Here is a 27,272-nt window from a genome sequence, read left to right on the forward strand (position 1 = left end):
GTAAGCGATGTAGTAGACTTAAAAAAAAAAAAATTAGCCCGAGAATTCCATTGTGTGGAGGGTGATGATTGAAGGCTCTGTTATTGAGTGGAGGGATGGTTGTGGGGAGGGAGCGTTGAATAATACGCTAGCATTGTAAGGGAATGGAGGATGTGAGCTGGATCATAATGCTAGGGAGTGTTGCAGAGAGGAATGTGTAAACTTTTTGAAAACGTTGATGTCTGTGTTGGGGACAGGGCACCTATAGAGATTGATGAGTACAGGAGTGTTTTGGTTATAATAAAATAGGACCATGCCCCTAAACACGAGATGGATTTCAACAATTCTGAAGCTTTTGGATTTAGCAAAGAAATCCTTAGTGCGAATCTGGGACGATTCCACCCCAAGTGTGGTAGCGGGTGGGTAAAACGGTGTTTTACCTGCTGGCCACAATGGTGGCTTTTCATGCCAAGTCATCCCAAACCCGCTGCATTAATTATGCATTCCTGGGAAACATGCTGTTTCCATGGTGGGCGGGCTCTCATTTGCCCCGCCATGTCATCACCTCGCTGCTTCATCACATCGGGCGTCACATCTGCTTCCAGCCCACGGCTGCTGCAACGAAAACATGGCCCTTAGAGGCAAAAGCACTGCAGTCCCTAGCCCCCAAGTTCAATGATGCATCCCTCGAGAACCTTTTGGATGCAGTGGAAGCTCGTCATGATGTCCTCTGCTGCCCATCCTGTGGCCAGAGTGGGGGTAATCTCACTAATCCACCTTGGGAGGCTGGGGCAGCAGTGGTCAGTGCCAACGCTCTGCAAAAAAGGATGAATGATGATCTCCCTTTCTCTAGGGTAAGTCACTTTCTCATCACTCAATTCTCACTCAAGCCCATCACACATCCACAGGGCCCTCATGCACTGCCAGTAAGTGGCATCACCTTTCACTCTCGCACATCTTCATTGCCTTTGTCCTGTCCGTAAGACTACTCGCCACCCATGCCTGCCAGGCATACTTGTCACCTGACCCGGCAGGCATCCTGCTTGCACTCTCTCCATCTATCTTTATGCAGGACAAGCTGGCGCACAACAAGAGGGAGAGGTCGCAGACCGGTGGGGGAGTGCCCGAAATCGAGATCTTCATGGACTTTGAAAACAGCCATCCGGCTGGCCGGCAAAGATCTGAACCATTCCTGTTTTGATGGTGAGGTAGGCGCTGCTCTACCAAGTTAGGACCCAGCAGTGCAGCATCCCTCAGACAACCATGTCATGAGTGATGTGTCCTCTTTCACCGCCACTGCCATGTACTAATTATCTCCCCTTGCTTTCGCAGGCATGTATGCCAAACAGCCAACAGAGTCCATGACCCAATCAAGCTCTGAACAAACCTCTGAAGAGGAATCTGGAGGCACCCTCTTTGAAGTTCCGTCGCAGCGCTCACCCATGCTCTCCACCAGTGCAGAGATGCACACCTTGGTGGGACCTAACTTATTCTAGCTCTGAGATCACAATCTGGTGAGCGCCATCGCAGTTTCTAATCCACAGCAGGTGGCGGCAGGAACTCCCCAGATTTCCAGCATTTGGAGGACTGCAGAAGGCCTGACGTGTGCTGAATCCAAGTCAGATGACATGCCTCTGGACTCAGTCATGTCACAGTTGCTGGAGCTGCAAAGGCAAGCTTGGGGACATCAGCAAGGGATGTCTGCTGCACTCCTCTGAATGCAAGGCACGATGGAGGAATCAGTCCGCTTTCAGGCTGTGGTGATAACGCCAGCACGTCAATGCACAGAGGCCAACACTGGTAGGATGGCAGCTGCCATGGAGACCTTGGCCCAGGACATTGCTCCTGCACTGCTACGTGGGCTGAACACCATCACTGATGCCATAGCTAACCTCCAACGGTGTGTACGTGAGAGGGGTATGGGGCAGTTCAATCTCACTCCAGCTACCCCTCCTCCTCCAAGGAGTCAGCCAAGGGCCCCTGGGCACCCATAGGGAGGAGGATTAGCTGGTGCACACTCCGGGGCCATCCACCCGGGTGTCTCCAGGAATGTCCAGCCATCCAAATCCCCTCTTCCTGTGACCCCAGCAGTTCCAGCTCCACAGGCTGAAGAGGGTGCCACTGCCACACAGCAGGACCCTGAAAGCACACCGGGGCCATCTAGATCTTGGCCCTCCAGAGGATGCCCAGCAAGGTCATAACAGTCAGCAGGCTGCCTCCAACTCTACTGTGTGGATGTTGGGGGAGTGCCAAGACATTGTAACAAGGTTAGGAAAGTTTAAAAAGGTGGTAGTTGCACAGCCTAGGTATGGGTGTTAATCACTTGCACATACTATTCACTATTGTCAATAAACTCCCACAAATGCCTCCCTGTCAGGAGCTACTTGTTCTGTTGAGCAGGGTTCTTGTCACTCAGATGTGAAACCTTTCTGCACAAGATAAAGACAAGTGTCTCAGTCCAGAGCCTCTTCTCTGTGCCCTGTGCAGTCTTCAGACCAAAGTGATTGTCTGGCCTCACTCCCTGGACACGTTACTGACACCTGCATCTCGATGGCGCTTGTCATTGCTGCCAGAATGTCGTGGGCAGGCGTCAGAGTTCCGTCATTCTCTGTGTGCTCTCAGCACGTTTTTAAGGTGGGACTGGCCTCCCTTCTCTTCATCATCTGTGACCAGTGACGCTGTGCTCCTGAAGGGCTCAGGTGTTGAAAGTAGATAAAGGATCAGGTGCTTTTGAAGTTTCACAGCTGCGTCTCCATGATTTGACCCTGATCTCTTAGTACAAGCGAGCTGCTCTCGGACAGATAGGAGTCAGATATTCTGAGGCTATGTGAAGATCTATGGAGTGTCCTCACTGCATGTCCTTATCATTCACCTACGATCGAACAACTATTAGGGCCTCCACTGCATCTGCATGATAGGAGCATTCTCAGAGGGTATGCGTGCTGCCATAAGCCAAACTGGAGTCAAATGTTCACAGATGCAATGTGAGACTCTATAGGGTCCCCTCACTGCATGTTGTCGTTGTCATCCTCCACAAATCTAGCAGCTATGAGGGCCTCTCCTGAGCACCCCTGGCCAGTGCGAGGGCCTTATGGCTGTCATCGTTGCCTTCGAGGCCCACCTCTCCCTCATCACCGTTAAACATCGTCTTCCTCAGAGGAGGAGGAGACCTCCATCACCACCTCCGGCAGCTCCTCTCCCGTTGCAGCGCCAGGTTGTAAAGGGTGCAGCAGATGATGATGATGCATGACACCCTCTGTGGACTGTATTGCAGGGCTCCACCAGACCGGTCCAGGCACCGGAACCTCATTTTCAGCATCCCGATTGGTTTGCAAAACCAAGTTGTGAGTAGCAGCATGAGCCTCAGTTTACCTTCACTCTGCTGCAGTCTGAGGCCACCGCACGGGTGTCATCAGCCATGTCTTCCGCCAGTAGCCCTTATCCCCGAGGAGCTGAACCAACCCTGCAGCCTCTGTGGACCCTGGAAGACATCAGGGCTCTGTGACCGAATGAGAATGTAGGAGTTATGCACAGTCCCTGGAAACCGTGCAGGATGCGTTTGTGCAGAATGCAGTGTGCAACCACCGCATTCAGTAAATGGAATCCCTTGAGGTTGACATTATTGACCATGTGTTGCGACGGAGATCTGGGCGCCACGTGAGTGCAATTGATGGCACACTGCACCTATGGAAAACCTGAGATCTGGGCAAATCCAATCGCTCTTGCACCCTGGCTGTCCTGGTCCCGAGCAAAATGCATAAAGTTGTGTGCCATTGCGAAGATGGCTTCCATGGATGGAGGCTTGTGATATCCCTAAGAGGTCACCTGTGGAGCCCTGAAAGGAGCCACTGGTGTAAAAATTGAGCGCTGCTTTCAATTTCATGGCCACTGGCAGCGGATACCCGCCATGTCCACGTGCTGCCAAATCCTGCAGTAGCTGGCATATGTGACCAACCAGTTCCCTAGACATGCTCAGTCTTTTGCAACACTGGTTCTCAGTCATCTGTTGGAATGAAAGGCAGCGTCTATAGACCCTGGGTCTAGCTAGGCGCTGACCAACAACAGTTCTTGTGCGGGAGCCCCAACTGCCCCTCCTTCCTGAGGGGCTGCTCCTCCCTCTACGCAGGCGCCTGAGGCATCTTCGAGCTCTATATGCCATGAGGTATACAGCTAGTTCACCCGGCTCCATGGTCCTGATGTTGTACTCCTGCAGGACGAAAGAGACGAGAGTGAGTTAGCTTGGGTATACTAAGAACATCTCTTGGTTAAGTCTGAGGGCCCCTTAACACACCCCAGAGAGTGCTGGCCATCACCTGGATGGTGCACTGCATGACTGTCTGAAACCCCACCTTCCTCCATCCCGCTCTGCAGGGCTGCACTGTTAGCTGGAACCATGGGGGAGACTGGTCCAAACCAGGATGATAACATTGCAAGGGGCTGAGAGTGCCTCCAGCAGTGACTGCTCCATGGCCAGCTTTAGTAATGAGATTGTACAACGTGCCCAGTCGTCCAGTTGTTCTGCTGACCACTAAAATGCTCATTAGTTTGCAGTCTATGCCTGAGGGGTGAAAAGCTCTGGAGCATTTGGTGTCACTTTGATGCCTCTGCATTTGCTTGAGTGGACAGATAAGCTAGAGGCCCAACTCCAATCATATCAATGGCTGCGCCTGAACTGACTCAGCTGCAGGGAAATGGTCACTTTTATACAAGGTGTCCCTAATGTGTGGCCGCTTCCCTCGCCCACCCCTCAACGTGTGCTTGTAAGCTACCTTCAACCACAGGGCAGCCATTACCCACCTCACCCTCAACAAAGTCACCTCAACCATAGGGCAGCCTTTGCACAGCTTTACCCCCCACCCCTGCCGAAACTGCACCTTAACATTGAAGTCCAACTGGTGTCCTTCATGAGCACTCCACAATATTACTGTGCACTTACCTCCAAGTTCCCCTCAAAGTGCAGCCCACCAAAGCTGTTGTGAAACATGGCGTACAATCCAGCGAGGGGGAGATGAGTCCGGCGGGCTAGCCTCATATCAATATGCTGATGTATTACAATGAGGTTCCCAAAGTCCAATGGCAGGAAATGCAGTGCACCATCGACGGGCTGAGTGGACGATCGCAAACTGGTTTCATGTCATCGTGAAACCAACTTTTGGTCTTGCCATATTGGCCATTCACACCACTGAACATGCCCGACACCAGCGGGCACAAAAAAATTCCGCCCTTGGTCTTTGTTTTGGTTGTTGAGCCCTTACTAGAGGGTGTGCTTTGTGTCTGTGTTCTGAAATGGGTGGGATTATACCTATTTTAATGAGAGATTTTCCTTAAATAAATTATTAGATTCCTAAGAATTAATTTTCTTTAATTCTTGCTTCACCTAAACGCAGTATAGTCAATCTAACAACTTTAAGAAGTGAACTGAGAAGTTTTGGTACATCTTTTCCTTAAGAAATTGTATTTTAAAATCTGCACAAGCTTCTAAAGGAAAAGTTCCTGAATGTCTGTCTTTTGGGTGTAAATTTAAGATAAAAAGGATTGAGGAGATGATTGAGGGGTTCCTTCAAGCAAAGAGTTATTAGAATGTGATTGCTAGTGTAGTGTAGTGAGTGATTTGCCTTCAATAATCATGATAGTTGAGAGTTTAGATGAACACTGGAAGAAAAAATTTAAGAATATATGAATAAGGTTCAGCGAAGTGGAAGTATGGAAATCCACTGTTCAGCTAATACAGGCATGATGAGCTGAATGATGAGCTCTTGAGCTGAAATTTCAATGACCTTAGCTTTTAAGATGGAGGCTGCGCATCAACAAAGTTCTCAGGAAGACGAAACACTGGATACAGCACAAGTCAGTAGCCAGTGAGGCAGCTGCCTGACTTCTTAATATAAGATTGGAAGGGGGCAAAAAAAAAAAATCTGTATTTGAGGAACTGAAGCATAAAGAGCCAAGCCTGACTAATGAACATTGTTCTTTATTATACAGGGTACTCAATGTTTGTGTGACATTCCTCTCTCCTCTTCAGCATTTCTTCATTTCAGAATATAAATGCACCTTTGTTACAAAAATAAGATTTTGAGATTTTCTCTGGTAGGTTTTGTTGTAAACATTTGAATGTGGTTTGTTGGGAGTTTCAGAGGTCACTGAAGTGAGTCCGAACTCTGGCTGCCCAGTTGTTTTATGCAACTGGTGAACAACCTCCTAATTCACCCTCCACTGGTTTATCTGCCAATTAAACCCACACAGTTGGAAACATGTTTTTCCTATTTACTTGCAACTTTTGATGGGACATTGCTTTCCCTCTTTCCCACCTCCCCTTCCCAATCTCAAAGGTCCAGACAAAATCTGTTTACATATCAACAGCATTTCATTGGGGATTACGTTGTGCTACTGTGATGTTTAGTTAATGGTACGGTTGCAACAGCATTCAAGCAGGACGACGTCATTCAAAGCAATGGAATCCAGTTGATTGGTATCCCATTCACCAATGTTCGCCACCTAAAATGTCCATCTCCACCATCGGTGTACTGTGACTGCAGTGTATGCACTGCAGCAATCCAAGGTTTTTTGAGAACAGAGACTGAGAGGAATGATGGTCTGAATGGTCTCCTTTATGTACTATATCATGCAATGACATCGAGAGTGGGTGCATTATTTATAGTGGCCTTACTTAAGGGTATAATTCTATTAGAAGCAGTTAAGAGAAGTTTACTCGAGTAATTCCTGGGATGAAGGGTTATCTTATGAGGAAAGGTTGAGCAGGCTGGGTCTATATCCGTTGGAATTTAGAAGAATGCGAGGCGATCGTACTAAAGCACATAGATCCTGAAGGGACTTGACAGGGTTGATGCTGAGAGGATGTTTCCCCCTTGTGTGGGAGTTTAGAACTCTAAAAATTAGAGGTCTTCCATTTGAGACAGAGATGAGAAATTTTTCCTGAGGGTGATGAAGCCTGTGAGAGCAGTGGAGGCTGAATTATTGAATGTATTTAAAGCTGAGTTAGATTTTTTTTTTATCAATAAAGGAGCCAAGTGTTATGGGGGGGGGGGGGGCTGCGGTTTGGAAAATGGGGTTGAGGCTACAATCGAATCAGCCATGATCTTATTTAATGGTGGAGCAGGCTCAAGGGGCTAAATGGCCTACTCCTCCTAATTCTTGTGTGTTCCTGTACCCTTCTTCCCCACCACATCCCCTCCACCTCACTGAACTGATTTCAAGGGGTGAGGATGCACTGGAGACTAAATCTTGGGTTCAAAAATTCAGGGGTTCAATGATTGCAGGATGTTAAATGCAAAAGAAGGGAAGTGATTCTTTTTTAAAAAAATGTACATGAGATGCACACACTAGCTCCCAAAACCAGCAAGGGAATGTGTTTATATCAAGGGAAACATTGCAAGGATGTAGGTCAGGAGCATGGGAATGGAACTATTTGGATAGTTCTTTTGAAGAGCTAGCACAGGTACAATGGGCTAAAATCTTCATGTGTGCCACGTTCGCTCCCTCCACCACTGACGCTTATTGTTAGCAGTGTGTACTATCTACTAGATGTACTGCAGTAGCTCGCCAAGGTTCCTTCGAGGGCACCTGCCGAACCCTGATCTCTACTACCTAGAAGAACATGGGCAGCAGACAGATGGGAACACCACCACCTACAATCCCCTCTAAATCACAAACCATCCTGACTTGGAACTACATTGCTGTTCTTTCTTCGTCATGGGTCAGAACCCTGGAAATCCCTACCTAATGGCATTTTTGAGTGCAGTGGTTTGCAAGGATGGTTCACCACCGCTTTCTAGAGGGCAATTAGGGATGGGCAATGAATGTTGGTATTGCCAGTGATGCCCACATCGAGCAAATGAATAAAAGAACAATTCTATTCTTTTTGGACCTGCATTGTTATTTTGAGTGATAGCACACTAGGTTTTGTGCTGTAAATAATTGCTGTAATGAACAGTTTACAGTCAGAGGGGAGGAGTGAAGATTGTTGAAAGAGAGGAAACCAAAACTTTGCAGGAGGATGTGTCTGGCAAGCAGGGAGGAAACCTTTTTTGACTAAAAATAAGTGAGGTGAAAATGAAGGAATCCCTAACTACCAGACTCCACTCAAAGGAGGAGTCACTTTTTAATACAAAGTAAGCTATGATTGCCTACACACGAGAGATTTTGAATTGTAGCACAAGGCAATAATATTGAGACCAATGAAAGAGTCAGTGGGCTTGTTGGACTAATGTCGTTGACTGTTGCTCCCCGCAGGTAGTTTTTATAATTCTGAACAATGAATTTCTAGCTACCCAAAATGGAATGTGACCATTACAATGTTATTAGCTTCTGAGAACACAGATGTGTTCAGCGTGGTGCACAGGTCACAACATTTTTAAAGTGGATTCTGAGACATTTGGTTTTCATGTTACAACAGTAAGCAATTTTAAAAATTGAAAAGTTAATTTGAAATGGAAGACGTGGATTTGGGAGTATAATCTGTATGTTAGTGTAATACTGCAGCATATCACATGGTGAGATTCTATTCCAAACTGTTGACATTTGGTTCAAGAATTCTACCTTGGAAAGTAGATGAAGGGAGCCACAGTGAATGACATTAGTCTAACAAGCCCATCGACTCTTTGGTCTCAATATTATTGCCTTGTGCTACCATTCAAAATCTCTCGTGTGTAGGCAACCAAAAGCTTTCTTGGTATTAAGTGACTCCTCCTTTGAGTGGGGTGTGGCAGTTAGGGATTCCTTCATTTTCACCTCACCTTATTTTTATTCAAAAAAGTTTCTCCCTGCTTGCCAATGCATTTCCTCCTGCAACCTTTGGTTTCGGTTTCTTCTCTTTCAACAATCTTCACTCCTCCCCTCTCATTGCAAAAGAAAAGGGCTACTCTTCACTCTCTACTATTGCAATAGTACCTCAAATTTGGAATGCTTTTTTTGAATTATCCGTAAGGGTTACACTAGGATCTCTCGATGTCATCAACTTGTCTGTGCTTGTGTGTCCCTGTCTATCTCCACCCCCCACCTCCTTCCCCCTTGTTCTTAAGGGACATCATTAATAAAGGAACTCAAACATAAAATGTACTTACAACAAAACAAAAGGAAATGTTTGAAACTAATCACAATACAGCCCCCACTACTTGTACCATCCAGACTTGCCCCAGACAGCCACCAATATCGAGCAAATTGGCTAACCACTCACCATCACCATAGGCATTAATCATGAAGGAGCCATTTACAGTTTAGTAAGCATCTGACTAGTTTGGACAATTCAGAATAATTTCTTTCCTCAACTGTCTGAACCTTGTCAAAAGTGCAAACATAAAGTCAGTTCATGATTCTTGGTGAACTCACTGTGACGTTTGTGAAAGACAAAATATTACTGGGGCACAAAAGGTTACATTATGAGGGTGAGTATCATAGACTAAGCTTGTCTTCCTCATTTAGGTGTTTAAGATACCAAAGGAGCTACTTCATCTGTTGCTGGGAATTGGGGGAATCCAAAACAACAACCATTAACCAACCTACTCTAATTTTTTTTTTTGTAGCGTGTGGGTGACTTGAGTGCTTGGACCCTTAAAAAAATTTTTTGTACAGCAACTTAAAGGGGCCAACTTGTGCATAGCCTGTGTGAAAAACTTCAGGTTGTTGTGTGGTCACACGTCTCTGAGGGACATTGTGTGTAACCTTAAAATTAGAGCCAGGCAGTTCAGGGATGTTAAGAAGAACTTCTTCAAACACAGCGGACTGGAAATTGAGAACTCCTACAAAAAGAGGCTGAGGTTGGGGGTTGAACTGATAATTCCAGACCTTTGTTCAGCGCAGATATTAAAGGTTTTGGAATGGAGGCAGGTAGATGGCATTAACACTAAGATAAAAGCAAAAAACTGCGGATGCTGGAAATCCAAAACAAAACCAAAAATACCTGGAAAAACTCAGCAGGTCTGGCAGCATCTGCGGAGAGGAACACAGTTAACGTTTCAAGTCCGAATGACCCTTCAACGGAACTAAATAAAAATAGGAGAGGTGAAATATAAACTGGTTTAAGGGGGGTTGGGGTGGGGGGGTTGGGGGGGGGGGTGGGGGGGTTGGGGGGGTTGGGGTGGGGGGGTTGGGGGGGGTGGGGGGGTTGGGGGGGTGGTGGGGGGGGGGGTTGGGGGGACAAGTAGAGCTGGATAGAGGGCCAGTGATAGGTGGAGATAACCAAAAGATGTCACAGACAAAAGGACAAAGAGGTGTTGAAGGTGGTGATATTATCTAAGGAATATGCTAATTGAGGATAGAAAGCAGGACAAGCAAGGTACAGATAGTCCCGGTGGGGTGAAGGAATCAAAAAAGGCTAAAAGGTAGACATAAAACAATGGATGGAAATACATTTTAAAATAATGGAAGTAGGTGGGAAAGAAGCATTAACCATATGGATTGGCCATGATTTAACTGAATGGCAGAACAGGCTGAAGGGGTTAAATCTGCTGTTCTGATGTTCCTAGTTGAAAATGCCTAACTGGCCAAAAGCAAAATACTGCAGATGCTGGAATTCTAAAATGCAAACAAAGAACACTGGAAATACTCAGCAGGTCAGGCAGCATCTGTGGAGAGAGAAACAGTTAACATTTCAACCCAATGACCTTTCATCAACCTGAAAGATTAACTCTGTCTCTCTGTCCGCAGAGGCTACCTGACCACCTGAGTATCTGCAGCATTAACTGTTACTGGTGCTGCTTGTGTTCATTCAGATATGTAACAGTATCCTCAATGTCTATAGTTCCTCTTCTTCCCTCGACCTGCACTATCACACCCTCTAGAATTACCTTGAATCGGTCTTGTCAGATTGTTGAGCTCTTCCTCCATGTGAGGTATGTTGTGTGACATCTTCTTGCCCCAGCCTTCCTTGCCCACCAGCTCCAGGAACTCCATTGTCAGGTACCTGGCCCCTGTGCTTTCGTATGAGCTTCAATACAGCAAGCCTTCCTTTGCACCAAAATATTGCACACGCTAGACAAATTGCACCAACATCATGCCTGATCTAAGAGTTGGGGATTGTATTATTGTTGGTATATGTATTCCTTGCAACACCCAACAGACAGACACTGCCTCATGCTGTCACTCCAAGGCCAGAACAATGCTGAAGAGACAGGCAAACAGACTCCCACTACAGGCTGCCTCCATCCAAGACCTATAGGTGGCAATCTTTGCCAGGCCCAGGAGTAGGAGCCCAGGAGGGTCCTCCGACTTGCCTGACCCTCTCTGCATTGGATAATTAAAGATCAGAAGCATCATAGGGTAAAGTGGAACCCAATTTTCAGAATCAGTCACCCTTAAATAAATGAACAAAGGGGCTGAAACCTCACACTGACTCATCCGGGCCCAGAATTAGGAATGATGCGGTGAAGCCACAGGAAGCACATGTTCTGCCACTGCAGCATGCAATGTGCTGTCTCACCATCAGGGGGTAATATTGTGTCATTCTCCAAACTTATCTGCTGAGGGTTCCTCAGCAGAATGGTAACTAAAACACCACGTACAGTAATTCTTTAAAAAACTGCCACCATATCAGCATTTAGGTATGCACAAAATTTTTGTCAGACACCCACACATAAGTAATTGCCATAATTGTTAATTTTGTTGTGGCATTTTTTTAAAAATTGTTCATGGTAAGTGGGCTTTGCTGGCAAGGCCAATGTTTATTGCCCATCCCTAATTACCCTTGAGAAGGTGATGGTGAGCCTCATTCATGAACCACTGCAGTCCATTTGGTGGTGCTCCCATGCACCTGCCCTTGGTCCTTCTAGGTGATAGAGGTCGCAGATTTGGAAGGTGCTGTCGAAGGAGTCTTGGTGATCTCCTGCAGTGCATCTTGTTGGATGGTACACACTGCTGCAACTGTGTGCCACTGGTGGAGGGAATTAATGTTTAAGGTGGCAAATGGGGTGCCAGTCAAACTGGCTGCTTTGTCCTGGACAGAGTCAAGCTGCTTGAATATTGTGTGAGATGCACTCATCCAGGCAAGTGGAGAGTATTCCATCACACGCCTGACTTGTGCCTTGCAGATGGTGGACAGGCTTTGGGGAGTCTTGAGGTGAGTTGCTCTCCAAAGAATTCCCAGTCTCTGACCTGCTCTTGTAGTCACAATACTTATATGGCTAGTCCGGTTTCTGGTCAATGGTGACCACCTAGGATGTGGATAGTAGGGTATTCAGTGATGGTAATGCTATTGAATGTCAAGGGGAGATGGTCTTTGGCGAAGGTAATTGCCTGGCACTTGTGTAGTGTGAATGTTACTTGCCACTTGTCAGCCCAAGTCTGAATGTTGTCCAAGTTTTGCTGCATTTGGACATGGACTGCTTCAGTATCTGAGGAGTTGCGAATGGTGCTGAACATTGTGCAATCATCAGCAAACATGCCCATTTCTGACCTGATGACAGAGGGAAGGTCATTGATGAAGCAACTAGTTGTAAATGCAGCTGCAATTTGGAGATAGATTGACTCTTCCTCTATTCTCTTGCCCTTTCCCCTCGGTCTGCGTGTGTGCATTGCTGCATATTGCAAGCAGTTTGTTGCCCTAGTGTCTTGCTTTTGGAATTCCAAATATTGAGTAGATGTGCAAAATGCATGAAGCTCTATGGAGCAAGGGCAGAGTGCAAGACTTGTCCTCGTAACTGCCCGAAAGTAACATCCCCCGAAACAAACTCCGAGACCCCCAGTGAAGGGTTGAAAGGCCGAAGGTCAGATTAATTCTTCCAAGGGTTGCTTGTTGAAAATCCTGCAGGTGGCAGTATCTGCACTGCTTCTGTAACATTAAGCTGCAAACTCAACACTGCTTTAATTCAAATTTATCACCTCAATTCAACCTGACACCTTTTATAAAGACGACGGAGGGGTTTTAAAATTAATTTTTCGTGGCCTTCTGACATTCCCATTACATTAAATATATCCCAAATCAGAAACCCTTCTTTCTATCCCTTTTCCCAATTCATTGTGCGATATGTTTTGATGTAGATTTTAAAAAATGCTTCCTTATTCTTCCTACCTGGAAATAACTACAATCCCTTCCCCCCACCTCCTCCCTGGGTTTTGAAAATGCAGTGTGCTAAAATAAGAAAGGGCTGTGGTTTTTGATCTGTTAGAATTTTTCAGAGCACCAAGTTAAGATGGTGCATGCCGGCCATTAAACCACGTAAAATGAGAGAGAAAATATGATTGTTTTTTTTTCCCTTCAGGCACCTACTTTGACATCCTCCCGAAATCAGAACAAAAGACCCACGTGGTGATAAATATAATTGTAAAGATAATGACTGCCCATTAGACCTACAACACCAATTTTTGTAGGGACAATTATAGCACACTCTACCTCGGGCATTAATGTCTGAGAACCATTTTGATTTTATGCTCTTAGATCCATCCTTCTTTCTGACAGAACAAACATTCTTTTCAAATTTGTCCTACCGATCCTTGTGTGACAGTCTGTGGGACAGCATTTAAAGGTCGAGTGATGAGGAGAAGATTTGTTTTTTTTTTAACGTATCCAATAACAGCATTGCAGTATTATGGCAACCAACTCCCCTTTGTTGAAAAGGTGAGTTCATTCACTAGAGTCTTGAAGGGGGAATCTGTTCTACTGAATCACCCCATACTCCTGAAAATTCCTGTACTACTTCAGTACACTCTATTCCTGTACCCTTCTCCAGCCCCACATTCTAGTGCCTCCACTTTTCTGATTCTGGTCCAGATGCTGTTTTGTTTTTTTATTGTTCACTTAGTCCTCTCCATAGTATAAAAGCAGCAGCAACAACTTGCAATTATGAAATTTCTTTCAACACAGGAAAAAATCCCGAGGCGCCTCACAGGAGGGTCATCAGGCAGACATTGACACTGAACCAAAGAAGGAAATCGTAGGACAGGTGACCGAAACCTACAGTCCCAGGGGTTAGTTAGAGGAGGACGGAGAGTTTAAGTGAAGGAATTCCAGAGCTCGGGGGCAGAGACAGCTGAAGGCATGACTGCCAGTGGTGGGGTGAAGTAAGTGGGGAATGGGCAAGTGTTGGGGGGAATTCAGAGCTGCTGGAGTGTCAGGGCTAGACAGCGATGATACAAAGATGATCCCAGAGCTTTTGCCCACAATTCCATACCTTGGAATTGCTCTTGTAAACTGCTTCCTTGTGTAGTCAAGCAGTTGTGGTCAACAAAGATCACAGATGGTATCAGACTAAAAGCAAAAGCTGACACAGATGCAAAGAAAAGTGACAATCTTGCAAACTGGCGAAGCTATTAAAAAGAAGCAAAGGAACCAATGAGGTGCAAAATGGGAATATAAAATAACTTGTGAGAGATATAAAAGTTGGCAGCAATTTTCTATAAACATATTGAGAAAGAATGGCAAAGGAATGTAGGCCCACGGAAGACAGATGCAGGTGAGACTATAAGGAGGTGGCAGATTTATTAAATGAACGCTCTTGCATCCATTCTTTATAATTCTGTACTCCATTGAGCCTATTCAAGACAAAGATCGATAATGTTTTGGACACTAAGCGAATCAAGGGATGTATGGATAGGGCACAAAAGTAGATTTGAGGTAGAAGATCAGCCATGATCTTATCCAATAGCGAAGCAAGCTCCAAGGGCCAAATGGCCCACTCATGTTCCTATTTTCTATGTACTTACTCTCACAGTAAAAGAAGAGGAAAAAGTGCCAGCAGTTAAAGGTACCTAAAAAAATAAATCAAGGAGTAGAGCTTAGTGGATTTAATATGTTTATTTTTAAATGGCAGTGAAGAAAATAGTGAAAAAAATAGTGCAAATTAAGAGAACTAGTCACTTGGTAGTACAGAACTTGAGTATTGCTGAAAAAGAGACATGTTGTCAAAGCTTTTCATCTTGCACTCATCAGGACAGACGCAAGAATACCAAATTTCAAAAAGAGCAACAATTTATATTGTATGAGGAAAAGGTGCTGATTGGTTGACAAGTGGACACTCCTAGAGGCATTGTCATAAAGAATGCGCCAAAAATCAGTTATCCACCCAAGCTTTTGTTTAAATTCAAACTGGGCAAATTGACTCTAGTCAAGGCATTACCATGGGGAATGCACCAGGGAAAAGTTGTCATCCAAGCAGTTGTTTAGTTGAAAAAAGCACAATGCCTGGACATATTCTTTCTGTTTGCAAAGGACAGGGCCCCTCCTATGAATATATGTAGCTCCTAGCACACATAAGTGAGCCACATTGCAAACCTGACTGATAATCTTAAACTAGCTGTTGGTGTAATTCTTAGCTTAATCAGGGTCATTTATTGAGTGTTATCCAATTACGGGATCACATCTAATGTTTGACACCACCATGCCCTGAGTTTTGCAAGTGTGGCTGGTTAGATATGGTCAGTACGTTGTCTGTTGCAAACAGCCGGAGGAATGAGCTGTTTGATATGATCCACCGGGTGTTGGGATGTACAGTCAGGTAGGATTATCAGTCCAGGCATTGCGTCCTTTTCAACCAAACAAAAGCTTGGGGAACAATTGTTCCCTAACATGCACTCACCACGGCAATGCCTCAACCAATCAGAGTCTACTTACCTGATTTGAATTTAAACAAAAGCTTGAGGTTGGGGGGGTGGTGGAGGATGGTAACCATCCCTGATGCATTCTCCATGGCATTGCCTTGACCAGTCAGACCCCTTTTGCCAACCAATCAACACCTTCTTCTCATGCAAGATGAATTGTTGCTCTTTTTGAAATTTGGAATTCTTGCGTCTATCTTAATGAGCATAAGACGAAAAGCTTCGCATGTCTTTTTTTTTAGAATTAAGGGAGATAAACCTCCAGGACCTGATTGTCTTAATCCGAGGATATTAAAAGTAACAGGTGGAGAAATTGCAGTTGCATTAATTATAATCATAACAGCCTGGAATTGTAAATGTCACTTATTATTTAAAAAGGGAGGGAGAAACCAGGTAACTAAAGACCTGGAAGTTTAACATCAACTGTGAGGCAAATAATGCAGTTTGTCCTCAGGGACAGACTGATGAGCATTTGGACAGGTATGAGCTGATCAAAGAGGGTCAGTGTGGAGTCATGATGAGCAGGTCATGTCTGACTTATCCAGTTTAACATTTTTGAGGCAGTCCCTAGTGTGTTGGATGGGGGAGTATCGACGGATGTTGACTCAAAGCTTTTACACGAGAGATTATTAGAGAAGGAGAAAACAGGAATTGGAGATGAGGGTTGTGATATGGTGTGATAATTGGGAGGTAGGAGACAGAGTGTAGGGATATAGAATTTGTTCTCTGAATGGCAGGTTGTGATAAATGATGTTATCCAGCCCTTCCATTTTTCACTACATGTATTAACAACTTGGGTGAAGGAAAAGAGTTTGTCGGTGTTAAAAGGAGTGGACTGAAAGCGGAAGTTACAAGGGGACATAGACAGACCAAGTGAGTGGACAAAACTGTATCAGGTGTATGTCAATATGGGAAAGTGTCAGCTCATCCACTCTGCAACTGAGAAAGACAAATCAGAAGATTTCTTTAACCGTGAGAGACTGCAGGTCATGGAGAAGCAAAAAGATTCAGGTGACGATCATTAAAAGCTGGTACAAAATGTAATTAAAAAGGCTGATGGAATGTTGGCCTTTATCTCATGGAATTACATTACAAAAGCAAGAATATGATGTTTCGGTTATGTGTAGCTGTAGTCGGACCCTATCTGAATTAATGCCTTCAGATTTGGCATCAAACTCCAGTAACAATCTTATGAAAGCAAAATACTGCGGATGCTGGAAATCTGAAATAAAAACATAAAATGCTGGAAAAACTCAGCAGGTCTGACAGCATCTGTGGAGAGAGAAACAGAGCTAATGTTTCAAGTCCATATGATTCTGGCAGCAGGCTGCCAGACCTGCTGAGTTTTTCCAGTAACAATCTGCTGCTTTTGAAAGGAGAACCACGCAGATTCACCAGGATGATCCTCGGGCTTAAAGAGTTAGGTTAAAAAGATGGGTTGTACGAATGTGGCTTGTATTCCCTTGAATTTAGAAGATGGGGGGGGTGATTTAACTGAAGTAATGAAAACAATTAAGAGATTTGGTTGTGTAGATACAGAGAAGCTATTTCCTCTAGTGGGGGAATCTAGAACAAGAGGCCCAACCTAATCTTAAAATTAGAACTAGGCTATTTAAGAATGAAATCAGGAAGCGTTTTTTCATACAATGAGTAATGAGAATCATGCTGTCTCTCGCCCTAAAGCTTGTGGATTCTGGATCATTTGAAATTTTCAAGACTGGGATCCATAGATTTTTTTTTTGGGTGAGTGGATCAAACAGGTCTGCCGTGATATAATAGAATTGTGGGCAACAAAAATAGTTTATTTATATAGCACCTTAATGACAGTAAAACATCCCAAGGCGCTTCACAGGAGCATTTTTGGACAACATCTGATACCCAGCCACATAAGGAGCTAGTGGGACAGGTAACTTGGTCAAAGATGTCGGTTTTTAGGAGACTCTTAAAGGAGGAGAGAAGTGTGGAGAGGCTTAGGGAGGGAATCCGAGAAGCTTAGGGCCTTGGCAGCTGGAGGTACGACCACCAAAGCTGGACTGATTAAACTTGGGCATGCTCAAGAGGCCAAAATTTGAGAAGTGCAGAGATCTTGGAGTGTGGTGGGGCTGGAAGAGAATAACTGGGTGTTAATTGTGTACATGTAGAAACTGTTGAAGTTTCGGATGATGCTGAGGGGTAGCATGTAGATAAGAAAAAGGAAAGAGCCAAGAATAGGCCATTGATCAGATTTGAGGAGCTGAATGGCCTGCTCTTATTCCTAAGTACCTCTTTCCCAACTTTCAGAAGCTTCTTTGATCACACTGCCAGTTTTCTCCTCTAATAGTTTTCCTCACTCCTCAGTAACCATAAGGCTCTTGTAAAGCTTTGGTATGTCATTAAGTGACAGATCCTATTTGATTCCAGGTTGTTGAAGATTGTACCTGTCGGTTACAGATTAGTCTCACTCACCTACAGACACTGTGCTGTGTTTTAAGATTTTGAAATTCTCGTCCCAAGTTCCTGGGGACATATTCTGTGCGGAACTCTCCGAGTTATGGTGGGTTTGGCTCAGGGATAAGTATTGGTGGAAGGATGAATGTTGTCTAGGACACTGAGAGAAATCCCCAACCTCTTCTTTCTTTGTGTCTGCATAGATTTCTTCAGTTAAGTGCTTCAATGACAGGAATAGGGGACTGTGAGGAATAGAGCTACATCGTCCTCCATCTGATGGGGTTGAATTTTAGTCCAACTTCTGAGTTTCCTTGATTGCTCTGGGCATGGTGATGATAACCAGGCAATTGGGTAGTTTGCATAAGGGATTTTTCAAACTTAGTACAAATATTAACTCTTGTTAATAGGGTTTCGTGCTTTATGATATGAAGGGTATTGTTGTGTAACTGAAGGTCTAAAATTTAGCAATGTTTCAAGTTTCTCTACATGGAAAACCTTAAGTATGGACAATTGAGAAAAATCATACAGTTTACCTTAAAGTAATATTGGATGGGTTGCAAAATGAGCAGCTAACCCCTTTTGCAGCACTGCCTAAGTCAGATTTATACACCCAAGTTCTTACGTTAAAGACAGGGTCCTTTTAAGATATTTTCATGATTTTTCTTTGTCCAATTATCCAGATGTAGGGCTTTACACTTGGAGCGCAACCTACTTAAAGAACACCCTACATAACAGATACACTTTCTTCCCATTTTGAGCCGATGACACTGCTTTTGGCACCCATTACCCCAATAGGACAATACTGTGGCCAGAGGGGTAAAATAGCATTGTGGTTATGTTACTGGCCTAGTGTTTAAGAGGCCTGGGCTAATGATCCGGGACCGAACGTTCCAATCGCACTTTGGCAGTTGGGGAATTTAATTAATTAAATAAATCTGGAATCAAAAAGCTAGGGTGGCGACTACATGAAACTACAAGCTTGTCATTAAAAACCCATCTGGTTCACTAATGCCCTCTAGGGAAGGAAATCTGCTGTCCTTACCTGGTTTGGCCAACATATGACTCCAGACCCACAGCCATGTGGCTGGCTCTTAACTGCCGCCTGAAATGGCCGAGCAGGTCACCCAGTTGTATTCAAAGAGACAGCTCACCACCACCTACTCAAAGACAATTAAGGATGGGCTAAATGTTTGCATCCCGTGAAAAAATTTTTTAAAAATCGGTTGTTTGAAGCATCGGAATCAAACCCAATTCACTGATGTCTGCACATGATTTTCCCAGTAGAACTCCTCCATTAATGAGCAGGAGCAGGAACCCGGGCTGAATTTACTTCTCCATGCAGCACGTTGAGGTGAGCCAGTTCTAGGAACCTCTGACCGCTCCACCAGCTTATCACAGAAAGCTTAGCACAAACCAGAAACCTGTTGAGCAACCACTGCATTCACTAGCTGACACTGAGGGTACTGCCACCCCTGACCTGCACGTGACCCCAGCCTCTCACTCAATGGATGACCCTCAACATTCTCTGGGTAACTGGGGATTACATATAAATTCTGCTTTCAAAAACAAACATTGATAAGAATCAGCTTGCCAGGTTCTTGTCTTACTAATTCTGCCAACGGAGCTTTCTAGGGGCAACGAATGCTGATTTTTAAAAAAAAATCCGGTAGCAGAAATAGACACAGTCTGAGGCTGTCAGAACGATGCAGCTTTGTAACCTGATGGGGCAGAATTTTACAGCCCGTGTGCGGGCGATCGGCTGTAAAATCGCACGAGATGACAACGGCGAATGCCCTGACGTCCTCACGCACTCGCTCGATATTTTGCTCAGCAGGTGGGCGCAGAAGTTGGTAGCGTGTCAGCTGACGATTGAGCAGGCAATTAAGCCCATTAACGGCACAATTGTCTCTGACTTTTCGTGGCCCGTCCAACCTTACGGTTAGCAGACTGGCGAATCAGCCAGGCGGCCTTTACAATTTTCATCAAACCTCATCCAAAGGCGGGATGGAATCTCCGTTACGAAATAAAATAAAAATAAATATCTGTGGGCGGCATTTTTATGAGGTATATTTTCAGGTGTTTGATTGGGATGCATGAACATTTTTTTTTGTCGCTTTTTAAACCTTTATTTAATCGTGTAAGGCCTGCAGCTCCTTGGGGTAGCTGTCTGCCTCCAGGCAGGTCCCTCGCACAGCGTTTGCCCCACACGCCTGCTGTGATGTCAGCAGTTGGCCTCTTTCCCCCCCCACCCCCCCCAATCCCGGCAGCGCTGAGCTACTCGGCATGTGTTTGACGTTGGCTGGCTGTTAATTGGTCAGCCAATGTGAAGTCGAGGTTGGGGCTGACCTTGGTTTGTTGTCTCTTTCCCGGCCGCTCCTGGGCCCACCGATTGTGCTCAGCAGCCAAAGATAAAATTCAGGCCATGGTGTTTAAGAGTAATTTCCCCTTTAATTCCATATTTTGAATATAGTACACAGAACAATGCACCTAAATCAGAATTTCCCCATTAACAATTAACTAACAAAAGATGGTTACGCAGAGAAAATGCTTCAAAGAAAAGTCATTACATTACTTATAAGGGAAATTCCTAATTGAAATAGCCTTTGCAGCTTCTTTAGTAAGTTCACATTGACTTGATTGGCAAGAGGACTGGAAATGCAACTGGCACAGAACTCCATGGCTGTGATAAGCACTTTTGGGCTCCTAGCAACTAGTGAATAAATCTTTGACATGCAGCCTCTCCAGCACCCAGCAACAACAAAGCATCGACCCCCATCTCCCCATGATCCACCCCACCCCAGCCCCAACAACAAATCACCTGGTCACAGGGAGAAAAATGAGACACAGACATGTCTGGCTTGCTCTTGGTTCCAGAACTCTTTCCTGATCAACAGTTCGAGAATGCCAGAAGGGTTGGATGCTAACTGCTATATCAAAAGGTTTAGTAGTTAATAAAGGTTAATGTAACATGCCTGGCCCTTGCTCTCAGTTGCACAATCTAATGTTTCCAGTAATTCGTTATTATTAGTTGTAACATCACCCCTTAGGCATGCTGGAAAAATAAACCTTTATTAATTTCTCATTTTGCCAGAACCTTAGATTGTGTGCCTTATTGTAAAACCTAACAAAAAATGAAGGTAGAAGATAATCAGATGTGCAATTTAACTAGATGGATTGAAGCAGGATGCCAGTTGTAGCTCAGTGGGACCACAATTGCCTCTGAGTTAAACGATTGTAGGTTCAAATCCCAATCCAGAAGCTTAAGTGCAAAATCTAGATCGGCACTGCTATAGCAATACTGGGGGAATGCTGCACTGTCAGAGGTGCCACCATTTGGGTGGGGCATTAAACTTCACTCTCAGGTGAACATAAAAGATCCCAAGGCACCATCTTGAAGAAAAGCACATGAGTTCTCCATGGTGCCCTGGCTAATATTTATCCCTCAACCAATATATTGAAATAAAATCTGGTCATTTTATTTGTTGCTGTTTGTGGGAGGTTGCTGTGCACAATTTGGCTGTTAAACTTCCACATTGCAACACTTCAAATAATGCTTCATTGCCCACAAAGCTTTTTGGAGCATCCTGAGGTTGTGAAATGTGCTGCAGAAACGTAAATCTTTTTTTCGGCTAGAATGGAAACTTTAGTTCCAATTAGTTGGTCGAATTAAACAACAAATTGTGTAGTGAATGGGCCGAGACTTCGCCCCATTTCATGTTGGACTTTAGCAAAGACAATAGTCCTCTGCACCCAACTCTCAAAGGTTGAAGAGTCATGAATTCAAATCACCCCGGCACCCAATAAATACCTCCATATTCGATTTATTATGAACAACATTGCATTTATAAAAACTTGTTTTTGTTTAAAAAAAATTTCAAAGCATAATGTTTATGCAGAGCAAAGTCACGATTCTAGGAGTGCTCTGCATTTAAAATTTAAATCTGTTATTTATTCTCAAGGTGTTGGTGATGAATCCACAGTGCAAGAACATGATAATTAACTGCAGTGAAGGCCAATGCTATTAATTAACACTTAATGGACCTGGGCACACAGCATGTTCCAGTGCACATTTAAAAGAGATAAACCAGAAATAGAAGATTATTCCATTAGCTGTGTCATGTGAGCTTTTAAATTAAGAAACCCAGGTCAAGGCCGATAGTGCAGGGCACTGCCAAGGTCAAAAAGAGATGGGATAAGTTGAGGAAGTTCCTCGCGACTTGCCCTTGACTGCCACCTTAAGAGAGTCATCGGCCAGAACATTGGCAAAGATCACCAACAGTGTTGGCTGCAAGATGGGGGTCAGGGGGAGGAATTGGGGAGGTATTAGACAGTCTCATACCATCAAAAGAATTACCAAATAGACATATCTTTCTTCTATTAGATTGCCAACTACATTAGCAGATTCTATCATCATCTTAGCCCTACATCCACTTGGAGATGTAAGATCTTCAGTGTGTTTCTGGTGTGAAATGCTTGGGAGTCTCTAGTTGAGTTTCTATTCTTGTCATTGCTGCCAGGGGTTTGTGGGGGTGGTGGTTTGTTGTGGGGATCATATTTATCAAACTGAGACCAATTGGTTTCTGATTGGAACAAGGAAAGAGGAAAAATGAACAAGCTAACCATGACCACTCTCACAGCTGTGAACATATTTTAATATTTCTCGGCATTTACTCATCTTTTCAATGAAGCTCAGCCAATCTCCAGCTACCATTGAGGCGATGCCAACCTTCCATAAAACCTAAATTCCATAACTGACGAACAAGCCAGAAATACTTAGCTTCCTCATTCATTACCAGGATTAGTCATAAGTAAAAAGAATCCTAAGAAAGGAAATTGAAAACACAGTCATAATGCTTCACTGGATGAGCTAACGCTGAACCACCCAAAAAATTAAACCCAACGAGAGACCACGAGAACTCTGAGAACTATGGAGTTCTGCAAAGCTGAAGCTAAATGCCAGTTGAGATCAATATGCCATTGTGACCTGTGACATGTTCCATAAACCCATCAACATGAGACAATGCCTGCCTAATCCAAATTTATGAAATTTGCCTGAAATTGCATGTAAGCTTGGTATTGAAAGGAAACTAAATCTATCACTTTTCATTGGTTTGTATGCAAGAGAGAAAAGGCCAGCTGTTATTTCATCATTCTTTAACTTCTCAAAATCTTCATCTTGAGCCTCTCCCTCTTCTTCACCCTTAACCTTTCTCCTTTTTGCCCCTCTTGCTCCTCTCATTCTTGCTCTCTCCCTCTTTTTTCTCTCTGTCAACACAACAGGCATTATTCTCTTTGTTTTATCGATAGCACTTGACTCTGTTCTCTGAACATTCCTTTGTTTTTTAAACTCTAAGTACTTCATCTTCTGGGCTTGTTCCTTTAGTCTCCATCCTCGTTCTTTTGAAATGATGATTATTGCACTAGCTCGTTCCTAATGCTGGCTTTTGACTCACAGGGGCTGAAATATGAAGGGGTGGAAATCCTGTTCCAGTTAAATAAAGCTCTGGTTAAACCTGATGAACAGTACTGTGTGCTGGACATTCCACCCCAGGACAGACTGACCTTGGCAGGGGTGCAATGCAGATTCACCAGAATGATACAAGGGCTAAAAGGGTTAAGTAGACCATACTTGTATTTCCTTGAGTATAGAAGATCAAAGGGTTATTGAATTGAGGTGTTTAAAGTGATCGAAGGATATGGGGAGAAATTGTTTCCTCTGGTGGGACAGTCCGGAACAAGGGAGCATAACCTTAAATTAGAGACAGGCTATTCAGAGAGATATAAGGAAGCACTTCTTCACACTATGGATAATCAAAATCTGGAACCTTCTCTCCCAGAAAGCCGTTGAGGCTAAGGGCCAATTGAAAGTTTAAAAACTGAGATTGCTAGATTTTTGCTGGTTAAGGGTGTTAAGGATTACAGAACCAAGATGGGAAGATGGAATTAAGAAACAGAGCAGTCATGGCCTAATAGGATGGTGGACAGGCTCCAAGAGCTGAATGGGCTCCTCCTGTTACTGTGATTTGTCTTCTCTCCTACTTATCCTGACCTTAACCTGCATAATGGGCCTTGGCTCTTCACTTGCGCTTTCCAGTTTTTAAAAATAAAAATACATCTGCCATAACAAAAGTTAATTATTGGTGTTGGACCTGTTAAGAAAGCTGGAATGTTAACCAAAAAGATTTAAGATTCAACTTATAGATTACCAGTGACCCTGTAGACACTCTTGGGTAGTTAATATGGAAGATCTTTGTGGAACTGTTGGGATACAGATGAAGTGCATGTGCTGATGAGGTCTGGTAATGATCTAAAATATCCAATGAACAGGCTTAGAATGCAAGGGAGAAAGACATTCTCATTTCAGACACCTGTTGTGGGTACTTTTATAATATTGGAGAATTGTTTTTCTGTCCTTGATGAATTCTTATTGGTTTTTAGCCATCCCAAGGTCTCTATTCAGAATACAGCTATTTAATTACAGAGGGAAAATTTGTTATTGGACATCGGTGCTCTGATCAACCCCTTGCCTGATCCCAGGATCCCAGTTGTAATATAATCCACACATTCTGTGGGCGACACAATTATTAAATTTTAGTATTGGTTAGTGATTTTATTTTCATAAGTTAAGCTAAAAGAGCTGCTTGACTACACAAATATAATTATCCATGGAGATAACTAAGTATTTACTGGAATTTTGGATAAACTGTACAAGCTGCCTTTGTAATATTTTGTAAAAGGGGCTTTCATGATTAAAGGAAAAAAAGGAAAGGGGTCACATTGATTTTGATTCACTTTGGAACGTTTCCTACTTGAGTCCCAAGAACAATTTTGATGCACATTAGGTTCAGTTGGATGCTTGTACCAAGTGCTCTGAGGTATTGGAGTGATGGTTGCAGTCCTTTATTTTCAAAGTCACCCCTTATCCTTGTGTAGAGTGCCCTGGCACAATCTTAAGTCTTTATCTTTCTGTGTAGGAAGCCTCAGAGTAGTAGGAGGTTCAACCAGTATCACATCAACTAAAATTCAGCACAAGAACGGGAAGTTGCACTCGGGAGACCCCAAGGAGAGAGACCCCACAAACATTTGGTCAGTGCAAATACATCACTTGAGCTTCCATTTTTGTTTGGAGATGTTTTGCTGCTGAGATCAGGGGGTGTTTGGATAGACCTTTCCCTCAGGGCACTGAATGGGCTCAGTATAGCCCATAAAAGGACAAATTTCCCAAGGTCTGTAGAAAGTGGGGCCTTGATCAGCTTCATTCTTCAAATTAATTTCTATTTCATTTGACGATTAGTCCTGCTGCCCTATACCCAAAACCCTGCCTATTGAATTGACACTATTGGGAAATCACAAGCCTCAAATGCCTGTTGTTTCATCCATTTAAATTCATAGAAAATCAATCTCAGCCGGATTCCAGATCTCAGATTCCAGAATTCCCAAGCAGTAAAGTCTGCTGAATGCTAATCTCGTGAGTGGCTCCGTGGACAATCAACCCCCATGTGTAATTCCGGTACTGGGTGAAGTAGGAAACAACCAATCCAAGGGGACAGTATTTCATGGAGTGTGTGAAGGGACAACGTAGATCATCCCAGGATAGTAGTTACTGTCAGCGTTGCTCAGTGAGGTAGCACTCTCACCTCGGAGTCAGAAGTGCATGGGTTCAATCCCACTCCAGCATAAAATCTAGGCTGGCACACCCGGCTCTGTACTGAAGGGGTGCTGCAATGTTGGAGGGGTTGTGTTTCAGGAAACGTGTTAAACTAAGACACTGTCTGCCCTCCCAGGACATAGAAGATCCCACACTGCTACATTAAAGAGCAGGTGTCCTGACCAATATTTATCCCTCAGCCACTCCCTAGAAACCAGGTTGTTGTCACGTTGCTGTTTGTGGGAGCTGCTTGTTCGGCCACATATTCTACTTTCAATACTATCCACACTTCAAAAATATTTATTAGCTGTAAAGTGCTTTGGGGAATTCTAAGGTCATAACAGGCTATATAGAATGTGGTCTTTCTCTCTGTGGACATTATCTGCTGGTTGGAACCAAAAACTTATTTCAAGGAACTGTGGGGTTGTGGGTGCGGGTTGTGTGTATGAGGCTGCGGGTGATGGTATGGGTGTGGGTGTGTGTATCTGTGTGTGTGGGGGGGTGTTTGTGGGTGGGGGTGAATGTGTATGTGTGTGTGTTTGTGTGTGGGGGGTATGGGTGGGCATATGTGTTTTGGGTGTGTGTGCAGAGTGTGTGGGGGTGTGTATGGGGGCTATGCGGGTGGGTGTTAAGGTGTGTGTGTGTGTGGAGGGGGTGTGAGTGGTGTGTGCGGGGGGATGGGTATGTGTTTGGGGTGTGTGTTTGGGGGTGTGTGTGGGGTGGGGGTGACGTGTGTGTATGGGGGGCAATGGGTATGTTTTTGGTGTGGGGGTGTGTGGGGGAGTGGGGCTGTGAGTGTTTGTATGGGGTGTGAGTGTGTGTTTGGGGATGTGAGTATGTGTTTGGGAGGTGTGAGTGTGTGCTTGGGGATGTGAGTGTGTGTTTGAGGATGTGAGTGTGTGTTTGTGGGTGTGAGTGTGTGTTTGAGGATGTGAGTGTGTGTTTGAGGATGTGAGTGTGTGTTTGAGGATGTGAGTGTGTGTTTGGGGGTGTGAGTGTGTGTTTGAGGATGTGAGTGTGTGTTTGGGGGTGTGAGTGTGTGTTTGAGGATGTGAGTGTGTGTTTGAGGATGTGAGTGTGTGTTTCGGGGTGTGAGTGTGTGTGTGGGGATGTGAGTGTGTGTGGGGATGTGAGTGTTTGTATGGGGTGTAGGTGTGTGTGGGGATGTGAGTGTGTGTTTGGGGGTGTGAGTGTGTGTTTGGGGGTGTGAGTGTGTGTTTGAGGGTGTATGTGTGGGGGTGTGAGTTTGTGCGGGTGTGAGTGTGTGTTTGGGGGTGTGAGTGTCTGTGTGGGGGGTGTGAGTGTGTAGGGGGTGTGAGAGTGTGTGTAGGGTTGTGAGTGGGTGTGGGGCTGTGTGTGTGGGGGGGGTGTGAGTGTGTGTTTGGGGGTGTGCGTGTGTGTGTAGGGGTGTGAGTGTATGTATGGGGATGTGAGTGTGTGTTTGGGGGTGTGAGTGTGTGGGGATGTGAGTGTGTGTGGGGGGTGTGAGTGTGTGTGTGGGGATGTGAGTGTGTGTTTGGGTGTGTAGTGTGTGTGGGGGGGTATGAGTGTGTGTGTGTGGGGATGTGAGTGTGTGTTTGGGGGTGTGAGTGTGTGTGTGGGGGGGTGTGAGTGTGTGAGTGTGTTTGTGTGGGAGTGTGAGTGTGTTTGTGTGGGGGTGTGAGTGTGTGTGAGG

The sequence above is a fragment of the Carcharodon carcharias genome, chromosome 25 (assembly GCF_017639515.1).
Source record: "Carcharodon carcharias isolate sCarCar2 chromosome 25, sCarCar2.pri, whole genome shotgun sequence".
Taxonomy (NCBI): Eukaryota; Metazoa; Chordata; class Chondrichthyes; order Lamniformes; family Lamnidae; genus Carcharodon; species Carcharodon carcharias.